The sequence below is a fragment of the Opisthocomus hoazin genome, chromosome 21 (genome assembly GCF_030867145.1).
Source record: "Opisthocomus hoazin isolate bOpiHoa1 chromosome 21, bOpiHoa1.hap1, whole genome shotgun sequence".
In the NCBI taxonomy this organism is placed as follows: Eukaryota; Metazoa; Chordata; class Aves; order Opisthocomiformes; family Opisthocomidae; genus Opisthocomus; species Opisthocomus hoazin.
Genome location: NC_134434.1, coordinates 8,508,549 through 8,527,498, shown reverse-complemented (window position 1 = coordinate 8,527,498; position 18,950 = coordinate 8,508,549). Strand labels below are relative to the sequence as shown.

The following is an 18,950-nucleotide window of genomic DNA, read 5'->3' as shown; positions in this document are numbered from 1 at the left end:
GAATTCCCCAGCCAGCGGACCAACACCGCGCCAGCCACCCGCAGCACGCAGAGCTGGACCCGCTCCTTCGGCGAGCCCCTGCCCAGCCGCAGCCCGCTGTGGTTTTATGGCTGCGCCCTCCCCAAGCATCCGTACGTCGGCCCGGGGAGAGCTCAGCCGCGCGCCCATCCCAGCTCCGGGATGAGCGGTCACCGCTCCTCGGGACGAGCATGGAGCTCCAGGCTGAGCCGCACAGCGGAACCACGGGCCAAACCTGGACGGCTGCCTCCAGCATGGCAAAAGGGAACCCCAGCCCCTGGCCATGGGGACTACCCTGAGCCCACGGTGAGCACCAGTGAGCACAACAGCCCCCCGAGGATGTACAAGCCCTGGGCAGCTGCCAGCCCCAGCCCCTCGGAGCTGCCCCGGGCTCCCGGGAGCGTCGCCAGCCGGGCGCGCTTCTCTCTGCAAGGAGCGCTTTGGGGACGCGAGGTCTGTGCCGACCCGGCAGCAAGGGCAGCAGATGGCATCGCAGCTTGCACTGCCGCTGCCCTCGCCCTCCCTGGCTCCCGGCTGCGAAGGCGGCAGCTCACCCACGGGTCCTTGGGAAAGGCTGATCCATCCCAGCTGGGAGGAACCGCAGAGGCACGGCAGAGCCCAGCCCTCCCACGGCGAGGTGCCCGGCTGCAAGCGCAGCCTCCCCATGCACCGCAGCCCTGGGCGCACGCCCCACGTCAGCCCCTGTCCACCTTCCCCAACACGAACCCTCCGCTGGCAGCCCTGGCCAAGCTCAGGTCTGCAGAGCCCCAGCCCAGAGCATCTCTGCAGCCCCCAGCAGCGCCGGCCCGGGCAGCAGAGCTGGGGGGACGGGAGCTGGCGGGACAGACACCCCCCCCATGCACACACCAAGCTTCCCCTTAGCCAGGGGCAGAGATCCCGGAGGATTTCTGAGGATGGAGACATCAACCGTCCAGAAGCACTTCAGGTCCTGGAGCTTCTCTCGTGCGAGAAGTGGAGGAGCCGAGCGCAGACCTGTCTCTCCAAGTTGAGGTGCTTAAAAATTTATCGTTGAACTTACAGAAATGAACTCAATTAAAAACCATTTTAACAGTATTACATTACATAAAATAACTCTCATATTTCCCATGTCAAGGTTCCTGTCTCTAAGAGCAGCAGAAACCTCCCGGCGCAGCGTTACAGATGACGGGGCAGGCGCTCGGCCGACGAACGCCGGGGCCAGCCGCGCTCCGCTGCGGGGAAGGACGGACGGAGCGACGCAGCCCCGGCAAGCGCAGCCCCCGGAGCCCCCCATCCCGTGGAGTTTCGCTCCCGGTTTGCTCCGGGAGCCGAGGGAACCCTGGCTGCTGGGCTGCGGCTCGCTGCCGTCCCGGTCACTGCTCCCCCAGCTCCGCAGCCCCCATCTCCCCGTGCCCCCGTGCCCAGAGGTCCCACCACCGCCATTGCCCTTCCCGATGTGCGGCCCCGAGCCCCCGCGGCACGTCTGGGGGCAGACAGAACGCAGTGGCCCCAGGGAGGGGGTAAGGGACCGCAGGACCTTCCAGCTCCAGCATTGCGGTGCCTCCCCGGGCAGCCACGTCTCATCCTGGGGAACAACGGCGCGGTGCTCGCAGCCCGGCAGCACGCAGCTACGGCACCGACTTCTTCCCGAAGAGGAGGGAGGGAATCCCAGAACGAGCAGGGATGGTTCTGCTCATCAGCTGCAAGACTGATAGACTGGGGGGGCTGGGGAGCGTATTTTGCATTTCCTTCCCTCTCCTTTGCAAAGAAACAGAGATTTGGGGTTGGATTTGAATTTCATCCAGAAGAAAAGAATTTCCCTTGAAAAGGAAGTAGTCGGGTTGCTTAACTCCCGCTGTCCCCATATTGCCACCGAAGCAGGATCTGAGGCAGAGACTTCCCAGCCAAGCAGCCCCCTCCCGCCCAGTCACCAGGAGTGTGGGTCACCCCGGGGCCGCAGCATCGCCAGGGCCAGGGCAGCCACTCACCCCTCCGGCGCGGGGACCCGACGGCAGCAGCCCCTGCGCCGGGCAGGCACCGCAGTGCTGCCGGGAGGGCCGTGCGCACCCGCGCTGAGGCTGCGGGTAAATGTGAACTGGGCAGCAAGGGAGCAGGGGAGAGCGAGCTGGGGAGCGTGCGCTGCGTGTCGTTTCGACGCGTGTATTTATACCCCTCACCGCCGCAGCATCGCTCCGTGCAGCCAGGGAGCGTCAATCACAGAATCACAGAATGGTAGGGGTTGGAAGGGCCCTCTGTGGGTCATCTAGTCCAACCCCCTGCCGAAGCAGGGTCACCTAGAGTAGGTTGTAGAGGACCTTGTCCAGGTGGGTCTTGAATATCTCCAGAGAAGGAGACTCCACAACCTCCCTGGGCAGCCAGGGCCGTCAGCTCAGCAGCGCGTTACCAGTGTTTGAGACGGAGACGCCGGCAGTGGGAACGGATGTCCCTCACTGCGAGGTTTATGTAAAACGACAGCTTCTGCGAAACGAAGCGCTCGGAGAGAAAGGGGAACAAAAGGTACAGACAAAAGGGAAGGGAGGCCTTCCGCTCGCGAGTCCAGAACGGCTTCCTCCTCCCCGCTGGACCGCCAGCATCTCCCCACCACGGCCGGAGGCAGCGCATGGGGGGCATGCAGGCAGCGGGCAGGCAGCATGAAGGCAGGGCGCAGGCAGGGCACGGTCAGCATGCAGGCAGCGCGCAGGCAGCGCGCAGGCAGCGCGCAGGCAGAGCGCAGGCAGAGCGCAGGCAGAGCGCAGGCAGGCAGGCAGGCAGGCAGCACAGCAGCTGCACCAGCCCCACCAGCTCCGCTCGGCTGGTTCGGGCTTCACACCCGCGCTCCCCCGCCTCAGACCGCTGCCCCACTTCCATTCCATCACTCCCCCTCTCCCCGCGTTTACGGGCTGCGCCTTCCATCGCTGCCTGCGCGGGGGCGGGCGCTGCCTGCAGCGCGCCGTTGCCAGCAGCCCGGGGAGATGCTCGGCAGCTCCCGCCGGCGCAGGGCTTCGAAGCGGGGGATGCTGCACAAACAGAGCGAGGCAGCAGCCGGACCCCCTGCCGTAGCCGGTCCCCCTGCCATGCTGGGGGACGGGCGCTGCGCTCTGGTCAAAGAGCAACACCAGCGCCCATCAGAAAGTCCCTGCCGGCGGCCACGGCCGGAGGAAGCCCAGCCGAGGCCAGAGGCACCGCAGGGGGAGCGGACGGGATCCCACACCCAGGGCAGGTCCGGATCACAGAATCCCAGCATGGCAGGGGTTGGCAGGGCCCTCTGTAGGTCACCCAGCCCAACCCCCTGCCCAAGCAGGGTCACCCACAGCAGGCTGCACAGCACCGCGGCCAGGCGGGGCTGGAATAGCTCCAGAGAAGGAGACTCCACAGCCTCCCTGGGCAGCCTGGGCCAGGGCTCCGTCACCCTCAGAGGGAAGAAGTTCTTCCTCATCTTCAGCTGGAGCTTCCTCGGCTTCAGTTTGTGCCCGTTGCCCCTTGTCCTGTCGCTGGGCACCACTGGAAAGAGTCTGGCCCCGTCCTCCTGACACCCACCGGGATGCCGGTTTCCCGGGGAGCGGGGGTTCACCCTCCATCGACTCCCCCCTAAACTGGCTCCAGCTCCCCGCAGCAGCGAGGAGGGAGCGAGGGAGGCAGCCAGCCCCCGGGCATGGTCGTCCCAGCTGGGAAGCAAAGCAGCAGCAGCAGCACCCAGCTCCGCGTCGAGGCCAGAGCCCAGCTCGCTCCTCCAAAGCCGTGTTTGCCCCCATCTGCTCCGCCGCAGCCGGCTCGCTCCTCCGGCTTCACACCCTCCTCTGCGCCTCCGGCCCGGAGGGGATGCATGCCCGCGGCCGGAGTGGAAGCAATCGCTGCTGCAGCTATAACGATCCATAAAGCAGCCAGCTTCCCAGGTCTCCCAGCCGAAGGACGGCGCTTACCCCCCACCCCAGCCCGTAGAGCCCAACCCGACTCGGGGAATCCCAGCGCTCGCTCCTCGCACCCATCACCCAGCCCCACACCCGACTCTCCCCCACCCACCTCTGCTCCGCAGCAAAACCTCAGCATCACTCTCGCAGGCTCCGGGCAGAAAGGCCGTTTATCCCGAAGCGAGCGGCTCCTCGGTGAGACATTAAATTCATGGGGTGTCAGGGAGTGGTGGCAGTGCCAGCCCTGCCTCCCGCCCTCTGGGAAGAAACCCCTCCGCAACCCCCGGGCCGCTGCTCAGGGTCTCTGCAGCAGATCCAGGGGATGGGAGGATGCCCCAGAGCCCCGCTGCCCAAACCCCACCACCCACCCCAAACCCGAAGTCACATCTCGGGACGGATGCCACTCCAGACACGCCGCAGGCCGTCACCACGCTGCACACGGGCTGAGGCAGAGGGACACAGCAGCCCGTGAGCCCTGACCCGGGTCACGGCCCAAAGCATCCCTGGTCCCTGTGGCTCCCCCGGCACTGAGCAAGCTGAAGAGCAGTGACACAGCACCCCGGGGGGTCCCTGCCCCCGCTCGCCCCACTGACACCACCCAGCCCCCCGCCACGGGGCGATGGGCACCTGCGCAGAAGCCCGGACCCCCCGGAGGGGCTGCAGCCCCGCTCCCCTCCCCGGGCTGGGGCGCAGAGGCAGCAACAGACAGAGGGACCGTGCTGCGGGCGGGTGCTGGGCTGGCTGTGAGTACCCAGGCGTGGAAGCGACAACGAAGGCCAGAGCTGACCCGTGCGCCGCGCACCACGGGGAGGGCACAGCCACCGAACCCAGCCGCCCCGCATCTCCCCTGGCACTCCGGAGAGACCGGGGAGCAAACACTCCCCGGCATCCCACCATCGGCAGGACCCGCTGCCCTCGTCCCTCCAGCGCAGGCAGCTCTCCCGGGGCTCGCCGGCAGGCATGGCGGCACGTGAGCCATGGCCACGGGCACCGGGACGCAAACCCGCAGGCGGTGGCAGCTCTTCACCCAGCAGCTCCAGGCTCAGGGCATCGGCTCCACCAGCTCCGAGCATCCCCGTTACCGAGAGCCCTGGCACCGAGCCCCGGCATCCCGGAGCAGGAGCCCCGGCACCCCCCGCTGCCAGCAGCCCCCTCCCCTCGGCTGCTCTCCCCCGGCCCCAACCCCGGGCAGGCCAGCGGGTGAACACCCGTCCACCAGCTCTCCTGTCTGATCGCCGAAGATCTCCTCGTGCGCAGCGCTGAGCGCCGGAGCAGCAGCCCAGCTCCGCGCCAGCAGAGCTCCCTTTCTAATGAGGCAGACAACAGCACATCGCGACAGCAGACCCCCGCCGCGAATGGCAGGGGCTGCTGCTCCGCAGCCAGCGGGAGCTCCGCGGCCCTCCCGACGGCTCCTGCGCTCGCCCCGCACTCCCTCCCCGCAGCCGGCTGTGGGGACGCAGCCGCAGCCGCCGCTGCAGCCATTCCTGGAGGAAAAACCGCAGGAGGAGGAGGAGGAGGGAGAGAGGAGCAGCTGGAGGGCAGCGGGGTCACTCCACGGCCCCCCACCGCAGCCCTTCTCCCCAGGGACCACCGCGGGCTCGGCAGCTCCCCGGGCATGGGCGAGCGGTCGCATCCAGGCTCCCGCACAGGCAGGTGGGAGGGAAACGCGCTCCGCGCGGGACGAGGCCAACGCCGCAGCCGCGCCATGGGCACTGTCTGCGCTGCACAGCCCCGCTCGCGCGTCGGGAGCACCCCCGGCACACAGCACCCACCACAAGCGCAGGGCAGGGGTCCGCCGAGCCAGCACACCTCGCCCGATCCCGGCACCAACCCAGCACCCATCGCACCCCGAGGGAAACTTCTGTGGGGAGCAGCCGGGGGGGCCCTGCACCTCTCGGGGCTTGCACGGAGCCGGAGGTCGCCGGGGAGCCCAGGCAGCCCGACCCACCGGCTGCACGCCTGGCGCTGGCTGTCATCGCTCCCACCGCCGCGGCGGGTGGGCGGCCGCGCCGGGAGGGGATGCAAGCCGGAGGGGGGGCGTGGGGAGGGGGTCCCCGAAGGAACAAGGAAAACCACTCCAAGCCCAAGGGACATTCATGGAGCATCCCCGGCCACGGAGCAAGCGCAGCCACAAACGTGCCCGTCTAACGGGAGCATCCCGTGCGACTCAGAGAGCACCCGAGCACCGCTCCGCTCCCTCGTCCTCCCCAAAATTCTCCTCAAAGCCGGACGTCCCCTCGCGGTGCCAGGCCTCGGCGTGTGCACACGCGTGTGTTTTCATCCCAGTCTTTAAATGAGGGCTTTGCTGAGAATTTACAATTCCCCCCTGGCCTCAATCTTGCACAGATTGCTTTTTTAACACTGTTGGGCTTTAATTCTAATAAGCCTCCTCTTTATTACGGAACCAGGTCACATCGCCTTGACACCGCGAGAAAATCTTTCATCAGGAGGAAAACGGCGAAGGGAGAAGAGAAAGCGGGCGAGGGCGGGAGGAGGAAGCGAGGGGAGGCAAACAAACAGGAGCTGCTCACTTCATCCGGGCTCTCCGCGGCAGGCAACGCGCGGCGGGCCCGCGGCGGGGCTGCCGGTGAGCGGTGCCTTCCCGCAGCGCCGCTCGCACCCCCGGCACGCGGAATTATTTCTGGCGCGGCTTCAGCGCCCACGCAGCCTCCCACCCTGCGCTGCTCGGCACCGCCGAGAGGAGCCGGGGGGAAGCTTGGCAGAACTTTGACAGATGGAATGAGGACGGAGTTCAGCGCTGCCCTGGCCGGCCGGCCGGCCGTCTCACCGGTGCGGCGCTGGGCTCCCCGGTACCCGGCCGGTGCCGCGGGGACGGGAAGCGGCACGGCGAGGGTGCCAAGCGCCCGCGAGACCCAGACACCCCTGCCAGCAGAAACCAAAGCCCTTTGCTGGCGGGAGGCGGTGGCACGGCTTCTCCTTCCCGTCAAACGACTGCTCCACCACCGATTTTCCCTTCTGGAGGCTCCCCATCCCCCAGCACCCCTCCCGGCACCCCTCGGCTGGTCGGGGGGTGCTGCCTCCTCAGCTCCCCAGCCTCTCGGGCCTGCCCGGCTCCAGGGGTTTTATCGCAAAACATCTTCTGTCGCTGTCTTATGTGATGGCCATCGCCATGGAAACGGGCTGATCTCACACCCCACCTCGGCTCCCTGCGCCTGCCTCCACGGCCTCCGGTGCAGGATCGGGCTCAGGCTCTGCTGGGGCTCGTTAAAGCTCCTGCCTCTATCAGCTCCCGGACAACGAGGCCCCATCAGCAAAACAGAGCGAGCCAGGGCTCTGGGGCACCGGTCCCCGCTCCCAGCATCTCCCACCACCTTCCCAGTCTGTCCCGCTCGGGGCCCCGAGCCCCCCCACGCCCCGCCGGAGCCTCGTGCACGCAGCGGGGAACGTCCCCGGCTGTGCCGCGGCGCAGCGCTGCGCGTTGGGGGACATCACCGCAATCCTGCGTGCTGGCGAGCCGGTTCATCTCCGTCACCGCCGGCTCGCTGCTGCCCGTGGCGGAGCAGCCCTCTGCCCCTCCCGACATCGGAGCAAAACTCTCTCACGGCACGCGGGGGCTGCGCGGTGACAGGGGGCCCACGGTGGCACGTCCCCTGCACGAGCAGTGCCTGACCAGCACGTCCCTGGTCCCCAGGCTGCTTCAGGGGACGGTTGCAAGGGACCTCCTGCGCGTGACGGGCACCGCAGCATCCCATGACACCCGGTCACGGGGCTGCCAGGGCCACCGGGGACACTGAGACGCAAAGGGGAAGATGGCAGCCACCTGCACTGGCCAGGCCACCATGGCACAGCCACCCCAGGACATCCCACCACGGCACAGCCACCCTGGCCATCCCACCACGGCACAGTCGTCCCAGGACATCCCACCATGGCACAGCCGCCCCAGGACATCCCACCATGGCACAGCCACCCTGGCCATCCCACCACGGCACAGTCGTCCCAGGACATCCCACCATGGCACAGCCGCCCCAGGACATCCCACCATGGCACAGCCACCCTGGCCACCTCACCATGGCACATAAGCCCCTGCCATCCCACCACAGCACAGCTCCCCTGGCCACCCCACCATGGCACAGCCACCTCAGGACATCCCACCACGGCACAGAAGCCCCAGCCATGGCCACCATGGCACAGCCACCCTGGCCATCCCACCACGGCACAGCCCACCCTGGCCATCCCACCACGGCACAGCCGCCCCAGGCCACCCCACCACAGCACAGCTGCCCCGGCCATCCCAGCAGCCCTGGTCTGGGGTGCCCACAGCCTCACCTGCACAAAGCCACGCGTGTCCTCCACACCGTGCGCCCTGCAGCAGCCAGCCCCGGCAGCCGACCCCGGCGCAGGAGGAGACTCCACCACCCGGCTCCCGGCAGCGGTGGGAGGGCAGGGGCCCGCAGCTCGGCTCCACGGAGGCACCGCGGCAGGAGGGAGCAGCTCCACCCGCAGCCAGGTTCCCGGACAAGGAGCCCAAGCCCCAGCTCTGGGTTTGGAGGTCCGAGGCGTGGACGGGGCTGTCTCGCTGCTTAGCATGCCAGGCAGAGCAACGGCCGCGCGAGGTGCATCGCTGCAGAGGCAGCTCCGGCCGGGAAGCACGAGCGTCTCTTTCCCACGCTGACGGGGACCCAAACCCACCCTGCAAACCCTTGCCGCGGGGCTGGTGATTTGGCACCGGCAGGGCAGGGCTAACCCAGCCCAACAGCTCAAGCACAGGAGCTGAAAATGCCTCTGCCAGGGCCGGCTCCCGCGCCGCAGCCCCCCCCCACCAGAGCACAGCCGGGATGCCGGCGGGGGGGGGCCAGGGCTGCTCCGAATGGAGACGTTTTAATTCTCAGCGCTAGCAGCTGCACTTAAGGCAAGAGAGGCAGGGAAGCCATGCACAGGAGTAACCATGGCAACTTCACGGAAGTTAAATAAAAACTTCTTTAAAAAAAGATAACGAGGTCCCTGAATCATGCTTTATCAGCTCTGTTGCTATAAAGATCGAGATGCAGCCAGCTCAGGATTCCTAATTACTTCTGCACTATACTGTAGATAGCTTTATTTAAAAAAATCTGGCTACGCGTATGATTATCCAGGCCCCTCTCCATCCCAGGATCTGCACATCCCATGCAGCCCCTTCTCAGGTGGAGCCGCCCGTGGGACCCCCCCGTGCAATGCCTGCGTGCTCCCGGCTCGGGGGGCCCCGCGCTGCGCCCCGAGCCCTGCTCTCGCGCAGGGGCCACGGCGAGAGCCCCTCTGGGACGCTGTCCACGTCCCCCCGCCACGGCACGGCTGGAGCCCCCGGACTGCAGCGCGAGCATCCCGTGCCCGGGGTGACTGCAGCAGCGACGCGCTGCCATGCAGATTACCTGGGCTGCCTGCAGAGCCCCTCGGCGCAGAGCGATGCTCTCCGGCAGCATCCACCATTTGTACATCCCCAGCCGCACACAGAGCCGCCGCGCCGGCAGCACCGCAGCCCCCACCCCGCGCCCCCTGGAGAGGGGCTCGAGCCCCAGGGCTGTGACACCCCAGCGCTGGGGGTCCCCTTGCCAGGGCCCAGAAAGCAGCCAAAGGCAGTGTTTGCCCCCAGTTCAGCCAGCGGCTCGCACCAGCTCGCTGCCTGCTGCGGCACCACGGCAGAAATTCCTTCGCTGCCCAGAAACCAGACCACAAGGTGTGAGAGAGCCCTCGGGCTTTTTTCCTACCAAACAGAGTCTCAGGCAACCCCGGCGACTCCTGGAGAGCGAACAGACCTTCACAGCCTGCGCACGACGGACACGGCTCCGTCACCTCCCCAGCCCGACAGCGCCGTGCCCATCAGGCACTACGGACCCAAACGCTGTTTGGGGGAGCTTCATCCAAACCCACGGTTCCCATCAGTCGCGGCAGCAAAGCTCTCCCTGAGCCCAGGGGTCCGTCAGCACCCCCGGGGCCCCCCAACCCTGCAGACACGGGACGGCAGCGCTGTCAGCAGCCGCCTCCCCTCAGTCTGAGCCCCGAAAGCTCCCCGTGCCCGGCCAGGCAGGCAAACCCTGGCCCATGCAGCAGCTCCATCGCCCGGCATCACGCTGTGCCCCGGGAGCCCTGCGAGCACCTTGTCGTGCTTCCAGCTGCACCCCATTACCGGCTAAAATTAATTACCCTTTCTTACTGGCCGAGTCACAGAGACGTCACACGGAGCCAAAGGATGCCGGGTCTTCTGCTAACGGGAAGGACGCGCCGCGCGCAGGTTTACATAGTTGTTTGGATTCTTTATTTTCACAGCTTATGGTAAGACTAAGTGAATTATACGTATTATTTACTACGTTTTTAAACTCCTTTAATTTAAGCTGATTCTGAATGGAAATTAGGATTCAATTAAAATGTGGGGGGGAAGTCAGCATTTTGAAGCAGATTATTAAGTAAAGCTACATTAAACACATTGGAAGCATAACTACGTAGGAACAGGTTCTATATTTAAAAGCGGATTTATTCCGCAAAGGAAGTACCATCTGCAGTCCAGGAATTGAGGAACCCGGTACCAAGGTCAAGATTTTATCAGCAGGTCGCAGATTCTCACATCCATGTTTTACCCAGAGCTCGATTAAGAGTTCAGAAATCTGGAAAACTCTCCCTTTTTCTCCGGCTCCCTGCGTTAGAATTAATTGTTTATCGATCCAACCCGAGGGAAGCGCTGTCTCCCAGCTGCAGAGGAGGCGAGCCTGTTGTCAAAAGTTGTTTTATCACCTCCACAAATTCCAGCTGCAACGAATTCCTCTGGTTCAACAATCCCGGTTTCTCTGCCCACCGGTTCCTTGAGCCGATTTTGGCAGGTTACGGCACTCGGGCCATTGCCCGGCTGCCCAGGTTCAGTCAACCCTGAATCCATCGGACGTCACGGGGAGCTCAGGGGCCCCGCTCACGCCCCAGGGAGCCCAGCTCCACTTCTGTATTTAAACCCCATTTTCTCCTCCCTCCTGTCTGGGCAGAGCCATGTTGCCGGGAGGGCACGGCAGGCACCACGGCATGGCCGGGCACTGTGGCATGGCCGGGCACTGCAGCACGGCCAGGACCGAGGGAACCAGCTGGGGCTCGGCAGCCACCGTGCCCGCCCAGGGTCTGGGCGCTGCGGGCAGCCTCTCGTCCCCCTCCGGCAGCGCCGGCCCAGCCAAGGTCGCAAAAAAGCCTTTTTTTCTTTCCCCAGGTGGAGAAGCGTCCCCGCAGCAGGGGTGCGGGCAGCCTGGCAGGGCCCCCACGAGCACGCCGTTCCTCCGACGCTTGGGAAACCCAACCCCACAAAGCGGGTTGCCACCAGCTTTTCGCAGCAGTGAAACCCTCCGGACGCCCTCCCCGCTGCTGCGGGATCCGTCCTCTCAGCCCCCGAGCCCCCCTCCAAGCGACCAGCGACCAAGCACCAGAGCCACTCTCCACCCGGGAAGCTCCTTGGACCAGAAACAGCTTCAGTTTCCGAGCAGTGAAGCCAAAAATAACTAAGGGAGAAAAAAAGCCTCCACAGCATCACCCAGCCCTGCGCCCCGTGCGTACCGGCACAGCTCACAGCCAGCCACGCGGCTGCCTACCACGGCTGCACAGAAAGCACCGGTTCTGCCGCGGCGGCCTGGGGAGCGCGGCAGAGCCGCAGCAGGCAAAGGCAGCCTGCAAGGGGGCTGCTGGCACCGGGACGCGGGGGCTCGGCGCAGGGGTGACACGCGGAGGAGTCTGAAATCACACGGACGCGGCCGTGCCGCCGTGGCATGCCCACGGTGCGGGGCTGAGAGCGGTGGGCAGGGGATGCCAGCGAGGGAGCGGGATGAAGGCTGCCCAGTGAAGCCGGGGACGGGACCGAGCTGCCGGCAGGACGAGCCAGCCCGCGCCAGGCAGCGAGGGGGGAGCGCGTCCGCAGCAGATAAGGAAACACGAAAAGGGATCCCGCGCTCGTGCGCTCGTTTCTGCCCATTAGAAATTCAATCTCGTCTAGTCTGGAAGACGCAACGATGCCGCGAGCACCCGAGCGCGAGCTGAGCGAAGGAGACAGCTAGCTTTAGAGTGGTTTATCAAAAATAAAGTTTCAACAAAAAAAATTTAATCTCAACAGCTAATGAAATAACAGGGAAGAAAATTTTGCTTCCTTCTCTGGTATCTCAGCCCGCCAATTAATTTGCAGGAATGTACATCCCAAAATGCCTCCAACGATCCCAGCAGAAAGCCCCGGAATGGCACCAACAACGGCCCTGCCTGTGGCACACAAGGTCAGAGAGGAAAACCGCAGCCACGTCCGCATCCGGAGCATCCCGAGCATCCCGGCTGCGCATCCCGGCCAGGGCAGGAGCGTCCCGGCGGGAGGCTGCGCCGGAGCTCTCGGCTTGGGCTGCTGCCCTGCTCACTGGTGGGCGCTCCCCGAGGGTCCGGGGGCAGCGAGCCCCCCCGGGACGGCCGGAGCCGACCGCCAGCACCAGGGGCTGGGGGGCAGGGGAGGGTGGCCGTGGGCTCCAGGCCCGTAGGTGGCAGGCCTGGCAGCTCACACGCCTGGGGATCCGTCTCCTTCCCGCTTTGCTGCGGAGCGAGCGAGCAAACGGCGTCCAGAGCCGCCGGGCAGGCGGCTGCTCCGCAGGTCACCCCCCAAACCCAGCCGGGACACCCGCTCCCCCCGCCGCCCCAGGGAAGGGGCCTCGGGCTCTCGTACTGCTCTGCTCCAGGTGTGCGAAACGGAGAGGCGTCGCCAACCAACCCGCCCCGGCGGCAATGCCCGAGGAGCACCGGGCTCCCCGCACCCCACAGCCTCGGCCCCGCTCCGCCGAGCTCCATCACCAACCTCCCCACTGGCTCCCCTTCCTCCTCCACGGCTGTCTGAAAGGCCCCGAGCATTCCTAGGAACCAATTATTCACCACGCTCTCGCCCCGTAAGACTGTAAATTAAAAGAGAACTCAAATAAATTAAGGAACTTCCCTCATGCCTTTTATTATCTCAATAACCTTCAGAGGCATTTGTCTCCCGTCAGCGGATCCATCTGAAAAATTGTGACGACAAACTAATTTAGTAAATGCACACCCTTAAAAACCTTTACTGACACGCTGAACGGGCAAACACAGCCCGTGCTGGACAAGCCGCTCGAGACACCAGGCTGACGGGGACCCTCGCACCCCCCGAATGCCCGAGCCCAGCCAGTGCGCCCCAGCCCCGCTCTGGCACTGCCCGCCGGCCGCGGACACCCGGGATCGCCCTCGGGCATCGCGGCGAACGAGCCGGGCACCAAGGCAGAAACTGCGGCACCGGACGGGGAGGCAACGCGCCCGTGACCAGCGGCGGCACCGGGAGACGGGCTCAGCCCCGGCAAACGCGGTGCGCGGGCTGCCCCGCATCCCACCGCCGGGGACGCGAACGCCGTAACGAAGGCCGACGCGTTCCAGCGGCGGGAGATGGAGACGTGAGTGCAGCTGGGAAAGGGGCCCCTTATTCTGCAGAGGAAGGAGAAGAAACCCCAGCTTGTATCCAACAGGGACGGCGTAAGCGGGAAGCATCCGCAGGACGCACGCACGACCGGCCGGTTTTGGGAAAGCAGAGCTGGAGGAGCCGGTTTTCCATGGGCAGCATCGCACGGAGCGCGGGCCAGCACCCTCACACCTCCCCACGCCTGCCAGCCTGCCAGGGACGGCAGCAACGGCAGCCCCGCAGCCACGCAGAGCGGTGCCCACGCCACGCCAGCACCGCGCCGATCGGGCTCCCGGGTGAGACGTCCGCTGGGGTCGGCTCCTTCCGCACCTCCGGGTCCTCGAGTGGTTCCTGAGCCGGAGGAAGGAGTGGGAGCAGCAGCCGGCGGGCTGGGGGTTTCCCAGCCCCATCCCGGCCCCCCGCGCCCCGGCAGCTGCCTGGGGGTGGGCTCGCGGCCGCAGGATGTCACCAGCCAGCTGGTCTGCGGGCTCCGCACCCCCCCCGGCTCGCTGCACCAGATTTAGGTCCCTGCAGGAGGATCCCACAGCCGAGCCCCACACGCAACCCCCTGCACCCTGCCTGGAGAGCTTCGCCTAACGCTGCAGCCGAGCGCTCATGTGCCTTCGTGCCAAGGCTTTCCGCGTGCCAAGCAATCCCACGGATCACTTCAAAGGAGAAGGTGGAAAAAAAACCCAACCCCTCCTGTATTTTCTGTGAAACAACCAGCAGAGCCTCGCCACGGCTCCCCAGAGCCAAGAACGAGCTCCCAACGCCCGGCCAGATCCGGGCAGCCCTGCCAGCCCCGACCCGCTGCAACCATCTCTCCACAAAAATTATCAACCCCAGGCTCTTTCTCCATCTGTTATCCAGAAAAGCAGCCTTCACCCCTCGCTTTGTGAGGGTTTATCACGTCTCAACCATTCCAGCCCGAAAGCAGGAAGGTCTTTGGGGAGCGGCAGCCTCCGGGCATCGCCGGACCCCAAACAACGCCAGGGCAGAGGAGCCCACCCTCGACGCGCTGCGAGACGAACCACGAGCCCCAGAGACCCCAGAGAACGCCAGGCAGGACGAGTGGGGGAGAAGAGGAAGGCACTCCCCGACCCCGCAGCCCCCCGCCGCACGCAGCGACCCGTGGCCAGCCCGGCTGTGCCCCCCAGGACAGAGACCCCTGCGCAGGAACCGCCCTGCCCGAGGCCGGGCTTCCGCGGAGCAGCGAGCGCGTTCCAAACCTTCAGGAGAGGCAGCCGAAAATAGCCGGCGTTGTTGATGTCACGCTCACTGGAGTGAGAAGCCGAGAAATCCCTGCTCTCCCCCCCATCCCTCCGCCTGCGCGCAGACGCGGGCGCTCACGAAGCCTCCCCAGAGGCTCCAGCCAGAGGGACGGGTCCGAGCCCCCGGCGCCTGCACCCCACACCCCCTGCCCAGCGCCTCGTTTGTCCCCCCCAGCCATCAGCCTTCCAACGTCCGGACGCGACACTGCGCGCGGTGCAGCCTCCAGGCCCGCTCGCCGACAGGCGACTGCCGGCATGGGGACGGCTGGGTGACAGCGCTGGGCACGGCCACCGCGGCGCGGATGACCCCGGTGACCCCCAACGGCCTTCGCGCTCCCCACGCGGCGAGCCCCGAGCACGGCCGGCACAGCGAGCCCCTCCGGCGCTCCTGGGGACGGGCAGGGACTCGGGAGAGGAAAATCCCGGCGAGAGCTGCCCCGGCTCCGGCTCACCCGGTGGCTGCAGGGTCGAGCTCTGCGCCCGCGGCCGGCCAGCCCCAGCGGGAGCATCCTCATCCTCCTCATCCTCCTCTTCCTCCTCCCCGTTAATCCAGACTCCACCGCACCCAACTTTCCCTCACAATTTACCCTCACCTGGCGGGTGTGATGTTAATTAGCATATTCCTGTTAGCAACAGCACCTAATTAAAACACCCATTAAGAACCTGCAACGTAAACTCACCACGAAGTTGTGCCAGGACCCGCTGGCGGGGAAACCCAACGCTGCCGGCTGCGGCTCGCAGGGACGCGGTACCGAGCCGGGACCCCCGCCCTCCACCGCCAAACCGTCCCGGGGCCGCCAGCCTGCCGCGGGCTGCGGGGGGCTCCCGGTGCGGGGCTCCTGGCCCGGCTCCCGGAGCGGGAGGTTCCCAGTGCGGGGCTCCCGGTGTGGCTCCCGTTGCGGGGGGGCTCCCGGTGCGGCTCCCCGCCGTGGGCTCCTGGCCCGGTTCCCGGCGTAGGGGGCTCCCGGTGCGGCTCCCGGTGCGGGGCTCCCGGTGCGGGGCTTCCCGGTGAGGCTCCCGATGCGGGGCTCCTGGCCCGGCTCCCGGCCGTGGGCTCCCGCTGCGGGGCTCCCCTTCCCCCCCCCGGGATGCCCCGGCGGAACCCCGCCGCTCCCCCCGCCGAGTGCCTGGGGCACAGCCGGGACGCGCCGCCGCCCCCCCCAGCCCTCAGCCCCCCCCCCCCCGGTGCCGGCGGGCGGGGGGTGCCGCGGTGCCGCCGCCGCCCCCGGTGACTCACGCGCTCAGAGGTCCCCGCGGCGGAAGAGGAGGAGGAGGAGGGTGCGCGGGGCGGCGGCGGGGCCCCGCCCGCCGAGCGGCATCTCCCGGGTGGCGGTGCGGTGCGGTGCGGTGCGGGGGGAGGCGGCGGGGCTGGGCTGGCCTGGCCGGGCAGCCTCGCGCACGGCTGCGCCCGCGCCGCCGCCCCCGCAACCGCCGAGCGCGCGAGCGAGCGCGCCCGCCCCCGGCCGCCGCCAGCGCCGCGCGGGGAGGGGGCGGGGGGCGCACGTGCGGCCGCCCCCGGCCCCGCCCCGCGGCTACCGCCCCCCCGCCCGGCATCCCCTCCCCCCCGCGCTTCCCCCTCCCCTCCCCCCCCGCCGCGGGGCCCCGAGGGGAGACCCCAGCGCGGGGCGCGCCCGAGGCCGGAGCCCCCTGCTCCCGCAGCGCTCAGCCCACGCCCACCCCAAGCTCCCACCCGGGCCCCGCGCCCACCGCACTCCCCCACCCCATGTGCCCACCCCACACCCATCTGAAGGTCCCACCTCTCTCTCCCACCCCCCACTCCCCCCCCCGCCCCCACCCCCCTCTCCCACCCCGGCAAGGCCCCTCCCAGGCCGCTGCGTGCTCGGCGGGGTCCCGCCACGCGCTCCCACCTCTGACCCAGGAACAACGCCGCGTTTCCCCCCTGTTTCGCCCCGAAACCGAGCCCCGCGCAGCGGTGACAAGGGGCTGCTCAGGGGGCTTCGCTCCGCTGCCCGGGGGCTTCGGCAGCGCCAGCCCCCCAGACCCGCCGGCGAGTGAGGCACAGAGCCCCCGGCCGCTCCCCGCGCTGGTGGGACCACCGTCACCGGGTGGGACGCCCGGGCCGTGGCCGCCAGCGAGGAAAGGGCTTCTGGTCCCCGCTGCAAGCCCAGGGGGACCGGCCGAAGGGGTGCGGGAGCCGGCGGGGCGCAGGTCTGCGGCGGGACCCCGATTCCCTCCAGTCCATGCTCCCTTCGCCTTAAATCCAGTTTCAGGACCCCCGGGTGGCGACGCGGGCGCTCCCGCAGCGGCTGGCAGCGAGAGCCCGTCCTCGGGCGGGCTGCGAGAGCAGACCCTGCCGCTCCCCGTCTCCCCCGTTCCCCGGCTGCTCGCCCCCTCCCCGGGAAGCCGGCCCAGCGCTGCCGCGTTCTGCGGGGGGGCTGTCAGGGGTCCCGCAGCTCTGCCCTGCGCCCTGGCTCGCTGGCAGGAGATGCCACCTCTCTGCAGGGGCCAGGAGCGGTGGCTGCCCTGACAGTGGGGGTCCCCGAGTGGCCCGAGCCCCCCTGAGCCCGGGGGACGTCACGCAGCGCAGTGGGGGTCCCCCAGGCCAGGGGCCCCCGAGTGACCCGAGCCCCCCCAAGCCCGGGGGACGTCGCGCAGCGCAGCGGCAGCGCACGGCTCCTTGCCAGCTGGCCCAGGGTGCTGGATGGGGCTCAGCACCTCTCAAGTGAGCTCTCTGGGGCTCCCAGTAGCTAAGGCTGCGGTGAGCTCCCCCAGTTGTGTTTCCTGGAGTACCTGGGGGCTGCGCAAGCCACCGTTTGCTCCCCGTGCGCTTTGCCCAGGGTCCATCCCTGAGATGCTGCCAGCATCCCGCAGAGCCCTGGCGCAGCCCCCCGAAACCGGGCACCCCCCCATCCCCTCCTGCCTCCTTCCCTCCCCCGGGCTCCAAGGAACACTCCAGAGAAAATCACCAGCGCTGCACCGAGCCGTAACGTGGATGAGGGGCGTAAAACGCTCCCAGCCGCGCCTCGCGCGTCTCAGCGCCCGGTTGGTGCGACACACGCGTGTATTTTCCGCCCTCCGGGACGCCCGACCCTGCGCCTCGCCGCGCTGCCAGCAGCCCCGGGTCCCGCCACCGGCCGGACCACGGCAGCGCCCAGCCTGCACGGCTCCTCGCTCTTCGCTCGCGGTTCCTCAAGGCTGAAGGCGCTTTAGGCAGCGGATTCGGAGAACGAGGGGCCGGGAACGCGGGCGAGCGCAGCTCTGCAGAATTCTCTCTGCGTTTCAAGCCTCCGAGCCGGGTCCCTGCTGACATCTGTTCCTAGCGATGCGGAGCGGTACCCGCCGGCTCGGGAGGTGTGCGTGCGCCGCGCGGAGCGATGCTCGGGATTGCTAGGCAACCCCGCCAAGGCCCGAGCCCAGCAGCGCGCCCGGCCGGGGCTCGCACCCGCGCCAGGGCTCCCGGGCAGGGAAACGAGGGCGCTGAGAGAGGAACCCCCCGGGGAATCTGCCCGCGGGTCTCCAGGAGGGCGAGCCCCCCAACCCGGCCGTGGGGGGGAGGGGAGGGGGGGGCAGGCGGGGGATGCTGGCAGAGAACTCGCGAGAGCAGCAGCGGAGCGAAGCAGTCGGAGACAGCACCAGCCAGCAAACCCCTGCCTTCGGGCAAGGCTGCCACGTGAACCAGAGGGAACAAGTATTAACCTGGAAAAAACATGTGGTTTTCTCTTTTTCTTGGTTTATTTCACAGTCTATTTGCCATTTAGGGCCTTCGTCTGGAGGAAGTCAGAGTTGTTAAATTACTGCTGCCTTTTTATCTTTATCCTTAACGATGACGGGGTTTTCCTTCTCGGAACCGTGGCCGGAGTAAGGTGATGTCAGGACCCGTTGTGGCTCTGTCTCGGGTTTTTCCCGAGCGCGGATGCTGTAAACCCGGGACGCAGCAGAACGCCGGCACGCGGGGATGCTCCCAGTCCCCGGGGCTGAGCGTCTCGTCCCCACCACTCCCTCTGCGGACCCCCAGCAAGGACAGAGCCGAGACCCCCAGAAATCACCTCTGCGAGGCAGCAGACAGCACTCGGCGTCGGGTGAGATGCGAGCCAAGGCAGCGGCAGCCCCTCCGAGTCCCCCACGACGGCTCCGGCTCTCAGGGACCCTTGACTTCGAGGGACCCAAACAGGGTCCAGCCCCTCCTCGAGACTCTGCCCGAGAAGGGGACGTTGGTGGCGTGCTCAGCTCTGACACCGCACCGGTGGCTCAGCCTGGCCGCGCCGGGAGGTTCACCAGCACCCATCCTACCTGCGCAGGTACCGTGGCCGCGCCGGGCCCTCTGCCCGCCGGCGAGCGCGGTGCCAGCTGGAGCTCTCCCAGCGAGCTGCCGGAACACCGGGTACCCACACCGGCCTCGGCCGCGGT

At 67.6% G+C, this 18,950-nt stretch overlaps 1 protein-coding gene across 14 annotated transcripts in view; it reads right to left on the bottom strand.

The window, feature by feature from the left end:
• RBFOX3 (RNA binding fox-1 homolog 3) overlaps nucleotides 1-18,950 on the bottom strand; it is a 171,670-nt gene that overhangs the window by 111,948 nt on the left and 40,772 nt on the right. For 8 of the 14 annotated variants that reach the window (XM_075441327.1, XM_075441330.1, XM_075441328.1 and 5 more), the window contains exon 1: nucleotides 15,820-15,955. The exons of 1 other annotated variant lie outside the window; for it this stretch is intronic. The gene's annotated coding sequence lies outside the window, so the exon portion shown is untranslated. Of the gene's footprint in view, nucleotides 1-8,192; nucleotides 8,710-15,262; nucleotides 15,700-15,819; nucleotides 15,957-18,950 lie in introns of those variants that run through there. 5 more of the 14 variants (XM_075441320.1, XM_075441325.1, XM_075441321.1 and 2 more) reach the window with 4 other exon arrangements.